Source organism: Rhea pennata, chromosome 14, assembly GCF_028389875.1.
Source record: "Rhea pennata isolate bPtePen1 chromosome 14, bPtePen1.pri, whole genome shotgun sequence".
Taxonomy (NCBI): domain Eukaryota; kingdom Metazoa; phylum Chordata; class Aves; order Rheiformes; family Rheidae; genus Rhea; species Rhea pennata.
The window spans coordinates 14,440,025-14,457,262 of NC_084676.1; the positions used below are offsets into that span (position 1 = coordinate 14,440,025).

At 46.0% G+C, this 17,238-nt stretch overlaps 1 long non-coding RNA gene across 1 annotated transcript; it reads left to right on the forward strand.

The window, feature by feature from the left end:
• The first annotated feature begins 646 nt into the window (after nt 1-646).
• On the forward strand, nt 647-14,816 carry LOC134146966 (uncharacterized). The gene is made up of 3 exons (XR_009959928.1): nt 647-721; nt 8,999-9,057; nt 14,626-14,816. It is a non-coding gene; the product is annotated as an uncharacterized LOC134146966 (long non-coding RNA).
• Nucleotides 14,817-17,238: the final 2,422 nt, after the last annotated feature.

Consider the following 17,238-nt stretch of genomic DNA (forward strand, 5'->3'; position numbering starts at 1 on the left):
CGGCTGCCTGTTTTGGAGCGCGTGCTGGGGGATGCCTCCTCTTGGGAGCTCGCCTGCTGGAACAAGGTTATGAAGTTGCAGCTCTGCAATGCTTATGTTGTAGTGTGACGACGGCACATAGGCATGCTGTGACGCAGCATCTTTATACGGCACTGGAAAGTCACGCTGGGGTAAAGGGACGGGATTTGCAGGCTTTACAGCCCCAGGGACCCTGCATATCCCACAGCGGTACCAATTTAGCATATGCAAAATTCAGCTGTTTCCTTCCGCAGAGGACCAGAGTGTTTTGCTCAGTTCTGCTCCATGTGTTGCTCGATTCTGCCCTGCTCCCCTGAGCTGGGATTTGAATCTGCTCTGCAAACAGTAAATAGCCAGAAAGAAGCCTCATACGCTTTGCCCAAATCTGTTCAGGGAGCCCAGGGGCCATTACAAAAGTTAATAAATATTAACAAACTGTCTTGCAAGACAGCATGTACGTTCACTGTGTCAGAGCTCGAACGTTTCTTCTCCCGCAGCACACGAGACGAGGGGCTGTGTTTGGGAAGCGGATCCCGGGACGTGGCGGGAGAGGCCGGGAGCGAGCCGGGGCCGGAGCGCGCGCGCTCGTCGGCTCCCAGCGTCTGCGCAGCCCCGCGCGCCCCAGGCAGCCCGCGGACGGCGAGACGCGAGTCCCACCTCTGCGGCACGGGAGCGCGCTCCTTCCGCACGGAGCACCCAGCCTGTAAGTACAGCCTGTGTTTTCATCCCTGGGAAAGCCTAGAGCAGGGGGTAGCGAGGCTGGAGGAAAGCGGAGGTGGAGCAGGTGGCTGGTGGAAGCAGAATATGCCCTGGTTACCCTGAGCCATTGAATCAGCCTTAAAAATTTTAAGGGACAGCCTTAAAAATTTGCCCTGGAGGCCTGCAAGATCCAGCCATTCCTGAGTAATAGACCTGCAAGCAGGCTGCCTCCCATTAGCCCCAGCAAGGAGGCATCAAACCCGGTTAATCGGATTTGCTGACGTGTTAACAGAGCTAGCCCCTAACACCGAGTGCCAGGCAGGGGCGTCAGGCCCCAGGCGCGTTTGCTGCCTCGGCCACAGCAGTGCAGGGCAAGCTCTTGTTTTGCAACCTCAGCGCATCCCTCGGAGGCCCCTACCTCTCGCCTGGTGCCCCCAAACGCCATGTGAACTTGGGAAGGAGGTGGGCCCGGCAAAATCCCATCTCAGCACTTCTTTGCAACCGTTCTGCTGCATGCAAGGGGCCAGTCCTCCACGCCGGAGTTCCTTGCTGTGGCACACACTGTTTGCATTTTCCAGGAAAGAGCTAAATGCTAACTAACAGCTTATTTCTCAGGAAAGGGCAAGGGGCGCTGCTTCGTTCAGCCAGCTGTGATCTGAGCACGGGCCGACGCTTCTGCACTTCTCACCACCTTATTAGAGACAAACCGGCATTAACCTCACCCACGTGTAGGGCGGGCACAGATGTGTGGTCACGGAAAGCACGAGGGCTGTTTGCACTATAAATCTCAGTGTGTCTGAGACCCTGAGTCGCACAGGATGCACCAACGGCTGCATTTCCCCCCAAGTGCAAGTGCAGACCCCGCAGACAGGGCTCTGCCTCGTCTGCCTGCGCGCAGCGTGCCATCCGTCGTCACACCCTGCTCCTTGGCCCAGCCAACGTGATTTCGCTGAAACGATAAATCTAAAAGCCTGCTGAGAAAGCTTTGGCCTTAGCAGAAGAGTTTTGAGAGCACCACGCTCAGACAATCCGCGCCGAGTCCTAGCCAGAACATCTCGTGGGCACACTCACGGTAATTATTATATAAGAAATAGTTTAATATGAGATTAAGTTCCTGCATTTTTTATACTGCACAGACAAATAAAGTGCAAGGCAAGGCAAGGCAAGGAAGCAGAGGAGCCTTACAGCTGTCTCATGTCCACACACACGACTGCTGCTGCTCACCTCTTAAATAGCACAAACCTGAAATCTGTATTCCCTCAATACTCAATTCTTCCACTAACTTCTCTATACAAGGAATGCAGTGTTGGACATCATCACGCGCAGGGACAAGTCAGTATTCCTCCCAGAGCCACCTGCTTATTAGGAACGTTTTGAAAGGCTCAGGCTGAAATCTTTTTCTATAATGAAGCCGATAACGTTGCTTATGAAAGCTAAACCGCGCAGGCTGATTTGTTTTTATAGGGTTGCTGGGGAGCACCGGTTACTATTATCGATCTTTTAAAGGCCTCTGAACTGCCTATCAAAACAAGTTATTCCACGCGCGCCAGAAGTAACAAAGCCTGGTTTCCTACAGCTTTGTGTCCTTTGTCCCCAAACTCTTTCCCCAGTGCGATGCCCCCTCCCCTCCCAAAGGCCAGGATCTCCCTCCTGCATTTTCTGTCTGCTTGACAGAGCAACAGGGAGCAGAAGCTATAGCTGGGTCACAACTATAAACTTGTTTATTTATTGGCTGGTTGGGAGCTGCAAACGGTGGCTGATTGCTAAATTCTGCCTATTTTGCTGTCACTGGGGGACTAATTTTGGATTCTCTATTCTATCCACTCATCAGTTTTCATAAATTTTGTAGGAACTTCATTCTCTTTGAGATTTGATGAGTCTAGCTGAAATTTGACCAAAAGTTTTTTTCTGAGGGGAAAGGGGAGCAGTAGATAGTGCTGCCTGACCGCATGCCTATCTGAAAATCAGGGTAAAAGTCCATCTAATAAGGAACTACGTAGATTTTGCAACCAGATACACAGAAAAAAAAATCTCATTAAATCCTAGATACTCTTTACCAGCTTTGTAGCTGTATCTGATAATGATTCTTCTGCCACAGACTATTTAATGAACACACCTAGGACCTGGCAACTGTGTGACTGTCAGAATACTGACTTGATGAATATTCACATCAGGATGTTGCAATTTAAATGACACAGATACCATTAAAATGGCAGGGTCCAGAGTGCAAAAACAAACAGAAAAGCTCTGAGAAATGCAAGCCCTGAAGCTGGCCACTTGCTGATGAGAGCTTTGCACCTCTTCTACAAGACAGGAGAGTTAGTAGCCTTTCCTTTCTCAAGCTTTGGTTTTAAGTGGATGTTTGGGCAGGGGGAAATTTCCTACAGTTGCTAACAGACCTTCAGCTGCACTGGCACTAGCAACACAGGAGGAGCGTAGGTGTGAAGCAGTGTGGATGCATTGCAACTGTGTAGGAGCACGTGTTCACAGGACAGTGCTAACGAGTATTAATCAGCTTCAGATAGAGTATGCCGATGCACAGACACCCAGAGAGGCACGGGCAACAAGGCCAGTGCACCAGATCTACGCACCTGGTTACCTTTGCTGGAGAGCACGTGGTTAAACACGGACACAGGCACGCTCGCGGGAGAGCAGGCCCATGCAAACGCACACCTCCGTGAGCGCGAGTTCAGAGCGCCTAAGAAATTATCAAGCGTGGCGATGACAACAGCGAAGTGGCCAGGCATTGGGCTGCGCAAATACTTTCCTCCAAAACCTGAAGACTTCCTTCTCATTGCCTTCCAGCTCTGATCTGATTCTGGGATGAACAGTCTCCATGGAGGAGGAATTTGGTGATGGGGAAATAGGCTACCAGGACTATCACAAAACAGAGGATGAGCTAGGACCAGGGAGTGCCTGGGCCTGCAGAGCATGGCTGTGCATCACGCAGGCTCCGCCAGGGCTGAGGTACGCAAGGACAAAGCAGCAGCTATTAGATCAATACCTCAAAGATGCCTTCAAACTTTGTTTATCTTCAGCCACCAGAAGAGTTTAGTCTCGTGTGAACAATTCACTCCTCAGAGTCCCACCACATCCAACAGAGATAATTATATTGAAATAGGCCTTCTATTGACTCTTTTCTCTCAAATAATTGATAAGCCTCACTTTGATGGGCCTCAGGCCTAGTTGCGCCCAAGGTCTCGGCTAGTTCCAACCGATTCACTATCTAAAGCACCAGAAACAGGTGGTGTTTACAGGACTTGCAAGAAGAAACTGGATTTTTGTGCAAAGAATACAAGTCTGAAAGCCGCACTGGGAAGCATAATTTATCCAAAACAAACACTACCCAGGCACATTTGTTTATGTATCCCTCTGCTGTCTTATTTCTTCTCTTTTTCCTTCTTCTTTCCCATTCTTCCTCACTTTCCTTATGTCTTCTCCTCTCAAGGAGAGATCCAGCATCCATCAAAGTCAAGAAGGAAACATCCACAGATTTCAGTGGTCTTTGAAGGCTTTGAAAGACCTCCTTCCCCCTAGGCAGGGGACACAAATCATCTCTGTTAGTTTGTATGTCCAGGCATGGGGAGATCATTAAACTAGTGAACTAAATGAAAGGCCTGAGAGAGATTATCTGGGTCCCCCTCCTTGACCCAGTTGAGATTTTTTTTTCCCAGGGCCAAAGAGATGAAGGCCATGCTGTGCCATGACAGACCCAAGAAGCTTTCAGGACACCACAGAAGAGACAGCTTTGAAGGCTGAGCTTGCTCTTTTCAATCCACTTGATGGAGTGGATGGACTATTCTGACTGTAATTTCTGTTCTAATGACAACTTAAAAAAAAAAAAAAAGTTTTAGGCACTCATGTCAGTACCACTTGAAATCTTGAGCTTCATCATGACACCTCCAGTCTTTCATCGCGCTAGCTGGAAAACACCCTTTCCAGCCAGCCTAGCCGAAAGAAGAGATCCAGAAGCTTTGTCACTTTACCAGCTCTAGCTAATTTCTACAAACACCTGGAGTGTGCAGTTCAGCTTCAACATCTGGTTTGTGTGCATGCTCCTTCTCTGCCTTATTTTCTGTTACTCCCTTTTGCTTTTTGTTTAACAAGAATCTGGCCTAGTTGGCAAAGGCCAAAACTTTTGTTGTACTGTGGGGGGTAAGTGATGAGAAGGACAACTGGGAGAAATACATTCAGTATTTCATTTGCCAGGTGTCAGAAAAAAAAATGAGCAATGTCCCTGCTTCTAAAGCGATAAGGCTACAAGAACTGCCTTAATCTTTGCTATTCTTCCCTGACCATTTTTGTTTCTGTCTTGTTTTTCCTCAAGAAAACAGATGTGGATTTAAAAGCAACAACAGCTAAAGTCCGTTTTTACTACTTTCTTCTCCTCCAGTCATAACAAGAATTAAAATCTCCTGTAAATCATCACACAGTCAAATGAGGAGGATTATTTTGCTGTTAAAGTCATGGAATTCATAAGAAGAAAGGGAATAAGGAACAATTTAGAAATTAAATCCTGATACAGGAATTCTGCCCATTTTCAAAACTGTAATTGCAGGTTCTCTTTTTTCCCCTGTATCTTTATACAGGTCTTTATACAGATCTTTTCTATAAGGCTAGAAAGATTTTTAATGATACTGTCACATTAGTGCTTTTGGATGTGGAGAGCCTGCTCTAGGATGCACCGCAGGCAGCAGTGGAGGGACCTGGCTGGAGCTCAGTGCATCTCCCTCCAGCTGGAGCACTTGGATTTCCGTCCTGTTCCCAAGGAGAGGGAGAGTGTGCACAGAGATGTCACTTTGTCCTGGATTCAGGATGCAGCCAGGTTATACACCCAGACCCGAAACTGTCCCTGCGTCCCACAGTTCAGGCTGCGGGCTCTCCAGCTCGCTTATGCCACCAGAATTAACTTGGAAGGCTCTGCTGTTCCCCTCGGCCTCCCTCTCCATTCCTCGCGAAGAGCTCAGGCATAAAGACCCCCCGGAGCAGGCTCCGCGCAGCCAGCGCGCGCCCCGGCCCCTGCTCCCCGAGCGCAGCTAAGATCTGAACGCTGCAGCCGAACCCGGCTCTGCTCTGCGGCTGCGGCTGGGACTCGCCGGGGCTTCGAGCGAGCTCCGCTCAGGTCGGGACGAGGCTCTGGGCTGAGCCCCGTGGGAAGCCGCAATGGAACAAAATGGACTACGAGGCTGTTGGACTTACTTTTTCCCTTCCTTACATTAGCTAATTAGCTTTCTTGCTCATTAAAGTCCCTCCAAGTATATCAGTTACCCAGCTCCGATGGCAGAGACGGTACGAGAGCCCCGAGCGCAGCCAGGGGAGTTGGAGTTCAGGGCGGCACGCCAGCGGCGCGAAGGATTGGGTTACCCGCGCGTCAGCGCGCGGCATCGCGCTCCTGACCTCCCCCGGGCGGCAAGGCTGGACGGTGCTCACGAGAGCGGAGAGGAAATGCCTGGAAAACAGCGCAAGAAGCATCTTCCTAGGAGCTGCAAGGGGAAACCGGCGTTGTGGCAAAAGATAAGAGAAATATTGCCATTCCTGTATTCACCTATTTGCCTATTCCCACAGGTGAATTTGGGTCAGCCCCTGTTTTTCCAAGCCAGTTTGCCCATCATTTGTCACAGTAATTTCGTATTTGTGAACTGCTGCTGTTGCCTCCGTTAGCTGCGTTCTTTGCACTGCCTCGTGCCTGCGCTGTACATTCCCCATCTGCCACAGACTATTTCAGCCGCACTTACCTCAAATGCAAATAATTTCTTGAGCACTAACAAAAAAGGTAACAGCACTGACATTGTATCTGTTAATCTTAAACCACTATATTCAGTTGGTTACATGGATGAAGATGCATTGCTCAGTGCTGCTGAATACTTAAAAGCACTGAGACAATAAGAATGCATTAAACTTTTATCTCCAGTGCTACAGCTACAATAAGCAATCAAAGAAATTGCCACTCTCCCAGGGCTCTGGATTGCCTAAAGGAAACTAACTTTTGTCTGTGTGTGTGTATGAAGAAGGACGGATAAAAGGATCTCAAATACCAGCTGCAGTGTGTTTGGCTACTTTGCGTTAGTTAAATGATGAGTGCTGAGTGTTGCACAAACCTCAGAAGAAGACCATTTTATACAGTCATGTATAGGGAGGAAAAAATAAGATATTTTGCACTCCAAGGATTTCATGATCAAGCCTTTTCTTTTTTCTTTTTTTTTAACATCACACATTTAAAATTTACAGCAGACAATTACCAACCCGATATTCCTTTCAGAGCCACGTAGTAAAAAAAAAACCTTCATATAAGTCTTTCCTTCACTTGACTTAACTTTTGGGCACCTGTATCTCACTGCATGACAAGGATATCTCACCTTTGTGTGAGTGATAGCAATAGCAGAACAATCAAATCATGATATAGTTTCTGAAACTACACCAAACTAATTAAAATTAAATTGCATGTTCCTTTTGAATCTATTCTCTGGCCATTTGACAATGTAGAAATTTCATTTCTCATGAAAGATCCACGAAGTGGCCATTTTTCTCATGAAATATGCATGAATTATAAAATTCCTTATGCTCTTGAGAAAATAAATTGCTTTCATCTCAGAAAAATGCTGGTTTATAATGCCAGAACACTTACTTTCTCTTTTTTGACTCTTTTTTGATCGTGGTGGCTTATGAAAAGCAGGTGCTTGAGATGTTCCAGCCTTCTAATGGGAAGAGAAATACTGTTTAAACAACAACAAAAAGAAGGCTGAGAGATAATTCCGAAACAAGCCTTTGCTTTTCAAAATGTTGCCTTGATGGCTTTTTTTCTCCCACATTCCCACAATAGGCAAAATTCTGTGGTAAGAAATCATAGTATTTAAATAACTTTCTATTTTCAATCTACTGTCTCTGGGATTCACATTTCTGTGTTTATGTTTTCTTTGTACAACAGATAAAACCGTGTGAGTATCGAGAAGCTGTTTGCTACAAGGCCTGTAGCACCATTTCCTCAGTTTGATTAATACAGCTCTAAGAAAAAAAAAGTCCCCATTGCTCTCTGTGCACAATTGTCTCACTTACGACAGCATTTTTCATCAAAGAATCTGAAAGCGCTGCCCCAAGAACTAACATTACATCTGTTTCACAGTGTACTAAAAATAATACTTTTAAGAAGTCCTCTAATGTGGAATAACTTTATTTTTTTTTTTTAATCTCCAGCATGAAGCATTTTGGTTTCAGTCTTTAAAAGCGAGAAAAGACTGCAGGCTGCAGGCCTCGGTTTTAAGAGTGCCTCTTGTGCAAGCTGCCCCAAGCCCTGCAGCGCCGAACAGCCCGGCCCCGGGACGCCCACATCAGGGCGCAGCTGACGGTGTCAGATCGTGGCCGTGACCGTGCTCTCGAGACACAGCGCTCAGGGCATCACAGTCAACAAGCCTTTGTGTCAGGCAGAGCTGTTTGCACAAGGAGCGAGTGTGTGGGCAGCCTGAAGCTCCACCGAGCAGACTACTTCGAGCTTTAAGCATTTCTAACTCTGCTGGTGTCTCCCTCGGTTCAGGATGCTCATAGCAACTTGGACCGTTACACACACCCTTTCTTTGCTTTCTTTCATTGCTTTCCAGCACCAGAAGGATACCAAACTTACGTGCTCTCATCTCATCCCCAAAATATCAGGGGATATTTTAAAATTAGAGGCAGAAAAACATTTCCCTTCGCAAATGAAACAACCATGTGAAAAAGGAGCTGCTCTCCTTCTCATAATGGGAAGGGACAGGGAGAACGGGACACGCAAGCCTAAAATGAAAATCTCAGGAAGGAGATCGCATGAAGAAAAGTGGTTTTGTTCCTTGAGAAAAAGCAGCATCTTCCTGAGACCCATCGTTTTGATTTACTGTTTCACTGTTTCACATGTAAATAATTTACTAGGCTAAAAGGTCACAAGCTGCAGGTCCCTGGAGAAGGGAGGAAAACTGTAAGCTGTAAATAAGGGACAAGTAACTTATGCGGAAAACAATGTGTTATGAGGCTATGCACAGATATACACATGCATATATCCACAAAGAACCAGGCTAAAGCAGAGCTCCGGAATCAGCCTGTGGAAGCAGAAATGCCCTCTACTGTATGTTTGCTCCCCCTTGAACTTGACTTGAGAGTGGGAAGTACAGCGAATATCATCTTTGGGGATAGAAATTACACTTTTAAATTAGATCTATGATGCCCAGATGTACTGCTGATGGATGCATGCAACAGAGGGGCAAAAGAAATTAATTTTCAACCTACTTGTTTTCATCTTTTCATTCTCTAATGTCAGGGTAATTGCTCCTCTACTCCTGGATGTGACAGAGTCTAGTCTTTTCCTCTCTCCAGAAGGTAAGTGAACAGCTGTTTTCCTTTCTGACACCAGTATATTTCCAATCAGCTGTCAGACAGCATTAAGTCCCTAAATGCTTGCAGTATGTCACACTTTCCTCCCGCTCAGTCACTCTAAATATGAGGTTTTGTTCCCCAGTTTGAGGTAGGATGGGGCTGAAGAGAAGAAAAGGGTCAAATCACTTCCTATTACAAACTACAGAGTTCCAGGGAAGAAATCTGGGAAAAAAAAGATGTAATAAAAGCAAGCAATGGACCACTGACTAACACAGCACCTTATCCTGACACAGATACTAAAACAGAAAGATCAGAAATAAGCAGCAGTTGATCCCGTGCACATCGCTCCTCATAGTGGTTTTTTACAGCAGTACTGCCCTCAGTTGTAAAATCTGCAGTATAGGAAGCGAGGTACTGCTACGGCTCAGGCGAGAGAGTACAGGCTCTGGGAAAGGTAAATACTGCACTTTGAGAAACACAAATTTGTCTAGCAGCTTGCACAGCTAGTCTAGGTTTCTCACTTTTAGTTCTGTCTCTGACACCGCATTCCAGAGTAATCACAAGTAAGTCATTTTAACGTCAAAAAGCCTTCATTTCCCTGCATACAGGGAGAATTATTGAATTCATCAGCTTAATAGGTAAATTTTTTATAAACATTTAGAAAGCATGTGAAATCCGCAAATAAGACAGTGCAAAGTATTATATTATACAGATACACCACGAAGTTTCATTTGCCAATCTAGCATGGAAAACAACCCACTTTTGCATATATGGCAATAATATTTATATTATTTTCCCTACATGCTTTCAGCCTTTCATAATAATGGAAACAATGATATAAGAATGAACCGCAGTGACATTTCTGTTTGAAGACACAGCATGTGTGTCCGCTAAAAAATCCTGCAGCAGCTCTGCTTTACAAATATACTTTCCCTGAGTACTTAAAGATACAGTACTTAGAACTCAAGGTTGCTTCAGTTATGAGATATAATCCACCGAAAAGATATAGGGAAAAACCACCATTCTAGAACTGTGTGTGTTATATACAAATTCTGTCTACCTAAGTCTAGACAATGCCCATTACTACAACATTCATTCACAAAAGGTATATTATGCATATACACAGGCACCTACATACATTTTACACATAAAATAAACTAATGTATAAATTGAATATAATATATGGTATCAGTAACATTAAAACTGCCATAGGACCCAATCTTGCAAGCAACAGATATAAATTAAACTTCAAAGGTAAATCTATTGTAATACTTGGAATCATTACCATTAATAAAGTTATATGTTTGCTTAGGCCAGAGCTACATTTGCAGGATTGGGGCTTTAGTTTGAGCTGTGGCCAGTTCAGAAAGTGTGCCATACATAGAGCATACGTTCCATGGATAATATGTTGCCCAACATGAATGTCAAATGTGCAGGGAATATAGATTTTCTTCCTGGGCTTTGGATCTTTTGAAAGGCTGGCAGGCTGAGTACATGTTGTACATTCTTCAGGAGAGAATTATGGGCTGGGTGAACATTCCTTCGACTTCTCAACTCTTTCAATAATTTGCCACCTGTGTAGCCAAGCTGTTCGTTCTGTAAATCTACGGGATCTAAAAGCTCTGGCACTTCCTCTGGCTGCCAAAGAAAGCTCACTGCAGCACTGACCCCAATCCATCCAAACACGCAGCGCATACTGCATTAACTAGTTCAAGGTTTGATGCAAAGATTAAACAACACGCTTGCCAAACGGACCAAGCTGACACACACATACTTGCTCTACTTCACAGATTTCTGCGCTGCTCTGTAGTTACCACCAAGGTGCAGAGGCCTAGGGTTATATTCCAGAACACAGCTCCATCCCACCATGTGAAAGGCCCAGAATCAGAGCTTCTGCAAAATGATACTACCCTACAAAAGCAGGCAAACTCGGCCCCAAGCCAGTGGGTGTTGCTTGTATTCTCTTAATGGAGAAGAAAAGAGCAAATCTGGTCTCATTGGTACAGCTGCCAGATCACCTTGGTTTATAGTCAGCTTGCACTAAATTGTACTTTCAAGTTCTCATGCACAGACGTATTGGGGCAATATCTAGGTTGCAAACACACCAGGGGAAACGCTCACCTGCTAATAAGAGCAAACCAGATTTGGGTCTGTTCCGTTGGAAGTCCCAGCTCAGGGAGACAGGGAGGTAGCTTCTGCAGCTCCTAGTCAGGAGCAGTTGGGTTTTTTGCATGGTACAAGCTAAGACTGTCTTAGCATCAACCCCAGCTTCAGCAGCATTTTACAAGGATATTGACTTGCTGGAGCAGAAGTGTGCCCCATTTGTGGTCCTCTCCAGCTGCTGTGACCCCCTTCCAAGCCAGAAAACCTTTTCTGCGGAGGGAACTGAAAGAGGTGGTGATGTGGTCTAGCACCAATGTTACTTTTAATGGCAAAAAATATCATACGCCAGACGCCTGTTTTAAGCCACTAGGCTGAGGCAACAAAATTTGAAGTGCAACTTCAGAAGGGCCCTGAAATTGTTTCCCTTCATTTTTTGATGGCATGGAAAGATTCCTGTGGTACTTTTTCTATACAAATATTAGTAAGGCAATCATTAAAGTTCATTTAACCTTTTTTATTTGTAAATTGATTGGCTTTACAGAGGGAAAATCCTATTCAGAGACAGGAATGCCAGCACACCTACTGAGCTTTTCCTGATCTCCTTTTGGGGTTGATCATGAATCTCTTTGCATTGCTCTGGCAGGAGATTTGCCTCTATTGCTCTGCTCCAAATCCTTCCTCAGCACTAAGCTCTGCAGAACTGGAAAGGAGGGATATCTTGAAGCACTGAGAGTTCACGTCTGCATTCATTTTCTTTAAATTTAGATGGACATAGTAGCATCTGAGCCTTTATGCTTATTGCCTTTATCTGCAATTTCAGAACTGTCCCAAGCAATCTCTACTCCCAGCCATTACTCCTAAATTACTGACACAGCTTGTAATTTACTATTACAGTTTTGACATCTGATTTTCCCCAAACATATTGAGCTCCTTCTCCTCTTCCCAAACCCAAAACACACAGGAAATGGAAAATAACAGTCCGTATTCAAAGCTTTGTGGCTTAGTCTATCAAGAAAATCGGCACTGTCGCTACAACCAGAATTTTTAAACAGAAATTACCAGAGTTCAATCATTTTCTTACTAGCAATCTGAATGCGCTTGCGTGAGCGAGGGAGTGGGAGCGTGTGCCTGTGTAGGTTGCCCGCCTCCTCTGCAATGGTCTCCATTGTAATTCAGTCTGCATTTCAGCAAATACAATGCCTGGCTAAAGCCTCCTATTCCAGATTTCTCTGTCTAATCATTGGCAAGGGCAAAGCTGTTAGAAACTAGACTCAATAACTGGCTTTTTAATTTTGTGGCCAGAGGTTGTCAGGACAGGGAAGAGAAAACTGCCAACTATTTCTCTATACAAGCTGTGTCTTTTAACACTGATATAGGAGCTGGGGGTGGAAAACCTGAAGAGAGGAAAATGAACTTTCTCTTCCTCCCAGCCATAGTGATTGCCTCCACCATAAATCCTACGATCAGAGGCTTATATTTCAAATCATTCGGTAAGAAAAGACTAAACACGTCATCTAAGGAAGAAAGCTTGTCAAATGCGCAAAAGCCAATAGTTCATCTGGGATCAGAGTAACAAAAGCGCCATTCAAAATATCAGCGAGTTGAGAAGGAACGTAGACCCCAGAGATGCTCCTGGAGATGACTATCTCCTCCAATACTCATAACAAATGGGAGAGTCAGGTCTGTACTAAATGAAAAGTGCAGTGAGGACTTTTAATCCCACTTTCTATAATTTGCTGAGTAAATGAATATCAGTAATGAAGCCGCATTAATTTGGGCTCTTTGCCCATAACTCCTCCCCAGAGAAAAGGGACATTTCACCTTCCTTCTTACTGATGAATAGGTTTCCTTAATCAGTGCTAGCTTGGTTTTTGGCCTAGAGGACAGAGAGGGTAACAATTTGCTTCCTTAACGATCCTGGAGCAGAGGGAAGGGGTTTGTGAGGACTGAAGGATCACCAAGCCCTCCTGTTTCAGGGGGAACACAGGGAGGAGGTGCTTTGGGTCCTAGCTTGGGACCCAGTAAGAACAGATCTGTGTCTGAGACAGGTACGAGACATGCTGGGCTATTATAAGATCAGTTTTACTATTCATTCTCACCAGCTGCTGTTTATATAATTGGATAATGAACTAGGTGCTACATAAAAGGAAGGTGCCTATATTACACATCCCTGTCTCTGCCTAATCATTGCAGGATGCAAGATTGCAATCTCTTGCATAAATATGTAACTCCATCATTGGTGTTCAGCAAAAGCTGTGGTGAAGTTTCCTTCTTTCAGTTCTGAACGGTCACAATTTAAGCCCTGGCACTGAATAAGACAAAAGTCTCCTCTGAGAGCTGCGCCGGTGGCTGGAAGACTTCCATTTTGTGTAGCTCAGGCACAATGTGCATTTGTGATATACTCTGCCCCACTGGCTAGTTCTGCCTCTACAGCAGCAGACCTTATCCTGAGCGCTGGAGCGAGGCAGGTAATACCAGGTCTGCTACGGGGATTTCCATCATTAAAAGCATAAGGTGAGGTAGAAAGCTGGCTTCCATAGCTCGGGAAGGGAACGGACTCATATCCTCTGGCAATCAGTGAGACAATAAAACAGAATACAGGATGCACCCCCCAAAGTTAACTGCATTCCTACAGGCTTAATGGAAATAAGTGTCTGGGTGGAAAGAGAGCCAAATGAGTGCCATCACTGTAGCAGAGGGTAACTTTTTCTCTGTGATATCATAATTTCCGTGAAAAAGAGATGCTAGTTAGCAGCTTTTGTGAAAGCAGAGAGGCAGGAAGGGAAAACAGGAGGCTGAAAGGGCAGGAAACCTGAAAGAAGGCACTGACAGCAAAATGAAAGAAAAAGGACTGAGCTCTGGCTCTGATCTTCTGTAATAGAAAGCAGGACTCTGGAACAGAGAACCTTTATAAATTCAAACTATGATTAAGTGCCCTCATCTCTCCTGGTTGCCCAAACAGGTTTCAGGAGGGTTGTAAGGCAGGGAATAGTGGTGAAGTTGTTCCTGTTTAAGAAACAGACTAAAAACCAGTGATTTGATTGCTGTTTTGATCCCAGAACATTCTTATATTTTTTTCTCCTAAGATAAGCTTTCTTCCTCAGATTTATAAGCTTGTCCCCCCCACCCCCACACACACACACCCTAACCATTAAACATATCATGAGAATTGGGTCTTCAGAGGCAGCAGAAAACAGGTAAGATTTCTCCCTTCCTGAGTCTCCTACTGACTAGAACCGTAAAAAACTGCCTAAAGCATTTCTGGGTATAGATATACGAGAGTTTCACAGATCTCTTAAATTTTGTATCAGAGATCTGATGGAAGGAGAGGTCCAGAATTCTCCTCACTGGGGCCTAGATTGTTTTATCTAACTCACCCCAGTTTAATATGCTTGCCTATGTGCTATGATGATGGGCAAAAATATCCAGGTAGATTAGACTGAGTACTGTCTTTTTCTTCTGCTTCAGTTACAGACCTCAAAACCTTTTACCAACACTGCTTGACCTAGGTCTCACAGCCAGCCATCCTGTAAAAAGAACTTATGAATTCTTGTTTGCCCTGCTGACTACCAAGTTACTCCTCTCCCCACATCCTGAAACACCAGCTACATGTCCTTTTGTGCCACGCTGAGACATCAATCACTTCATCCACCTACAAATAAAGGAAGGGGCATAACATAGTGATTGTGATTGCTGCTTCACTGATAACACAGCATCAGCACCGGTCTCCCACCGCAGCACCGCCAACAAGACAGTTCTGTACGAGCTGTCATGGCTGGGGAAGGTGACAGCCTTTAACACAGGCAAGAGGGTGCTCTTAGTGCTGCAGCTGGAAGACATCCTGGGTAGAAGAGTTTTGCACTAAGGCCTTACCTCTGCAGCATCACAGATGCTCACAGTCTCTTTGAGGCATTTGTTAATCGGGAGGAATTTTCATTTGCGGCAGCCCCAAGTAAATCCCGGACTGGATTCTCCTAAATGCAACATGTTGTTGTCGAGAGCACAAAAGATAGATTGTTATCGCCTCTCAGGTTGCTTTTGGGTGCTCACTCACAGCCCCTCTGCTGTGCATTTGGAAGAAGCCCTTCCAAGGACAGAAGAAAATTCATGCAAAAATCACCTTCTCCTCAGCTCCCTTCCTGATACTGAGGCTGTCTAAGCGATTGCATTTTATGAGACATCCCTCCGGCTTCTAGTGCTTGTTCCCTAATGACGCTAATCGATTAATAACGTCTCTGCCTCCCAGTGTGACAGGAGAGGACAGGACGTGCTGCTCTCACTGCCAGCTCATCTCAGGGAAAATTGCTGCTGTCAGTGGCGCTGCCAGCTTGGTCCCAGCGCACACCCTCGGGGTGCCCTCTGCTGGGACGATCACTTATCCCCGTCTGCCCTTACCTGCTGCAACACTCCCCACCCCAAATGGGGAAAAACTGCACGGTGTTCTGTTCTCAGCCCCTGCAGCCAGTAACCTGGTTGAATTCCTGTCAGATCCCCCCTTAGGTGACTGATCCACAGGAAGAGTCAGAGCCATATACCCTAAAAATACAGAATGAGGAGATAAAGACTCGTATAAAATTTTTGTCTCAAAGGAGAATTTTTTATGGAGCTGGTTAGAGAAGTCGCCCATGTGTCATACACTGCCTAGTGCCTCTGAGCACCCCCCCCCTTGCCTGCACAGCACTAAATTAAGAGAAATGTCAGGGCCTGTTCATGCTACTGTATGCAGTATATTGGTATAAGGCTTGAATGAACAGTACATTAACATGTTCCTGTGGATCTCACTGGGACAGGGTATTATGGTAATTACATTAATGCAGGCCTGTAAAAGGGGACCTCTTTACAGAAACAACAGCACTCACAGTAGCACGAGGCCACTGAATTCTTAGTCTCCATGATTCTCCTGTAAGCTGGTCACAAGCAACCAGAAGAAATGACTGCTAGCAGTTGTCAGGAAGGAATGCGATGCCACGGATACTTCTGAATGCCTAGATGACTTATGGGGGCTTTATACCCAACTTTGAAATAGCCAGCACTGGCTAGTGACAGAGACAAGGCATTAGGCCAGAGGGACAGCTTCCCCACTCCAGCGGGATAGCACCGATACATCTCTGCAGAACACTACAGTTCCACAAGATGCTTCTGTCAAGGTAACGCTTAGGGTTTCTAAACACTCCCATCTTTTTTCCTCTTCTCTCTTCATAGTCGCCATATGGAAAAGGACAGCTCGTGCTGCTTCTCAGAGCTGCTGAATTTTAATCAGGTGAAGGACAATGTTTGCATACACTGTATGCACAACGCTGACACACCTATGCCATGCACCTCTGCAGAGGACTGGATTATTACATTCCTGAATACCTTATTCTCCTGCACTCAAAACGGGAATATTCTGATGTGTCATATTCTTTCTTACAGTTCCTACATTTGTACAACATAACTAGATCAAAAGATAAAACCAATACATGGAAGTTGTACCCTGTGCTTTGTCATAGCTTCCAGACGTAATCAGAATAATGAACGACACCAACAGCCGAAGAACACACAACAGAGAAGGCACCTTTAACACCCGTCCCCTTCCGTCCATTCACTCAGCAGGGACTGGTATGTGGGGGGACCTTTGACACAAACCTTCCTCTTGCTAGGTGCAATAACGAATCAAATTCACGTCGTGGTGGAGAGCCGGGATGATCTCATGCAAACTGATTTTTTTCTACATTTGCTTCTCAAAGACTTGAACACCCAGCACAGCAGCGCGCCGGGCAGGCCCTGCCGCTGCCCTCGCCACGGCCGGCTGCAGCCTCCTCGAGCAGCCAGCACACCCACCGCCCACGCGGGCTGCGGGCCCGCACCCACCCACGCACTCCTCTGCGCCCTCTCCCAGGAGCACGTTGGCCCCACGGCGTACGGTTGGGCGCAAGCTGGCAGCGTGACAGAATGCTCGGAGCCCTCAGGGGCTGCCGCGCGCGCTCCGGGCTTCCTGCAGCGCCCTGTGACCAAACCGTGCGGCTCGCCACGGCAGCCGGCACCACGCCGCCCGCCACGGGGCGGCCGCGGCCGCCAGCGACGGCCCCGCCGCCGCCCCGC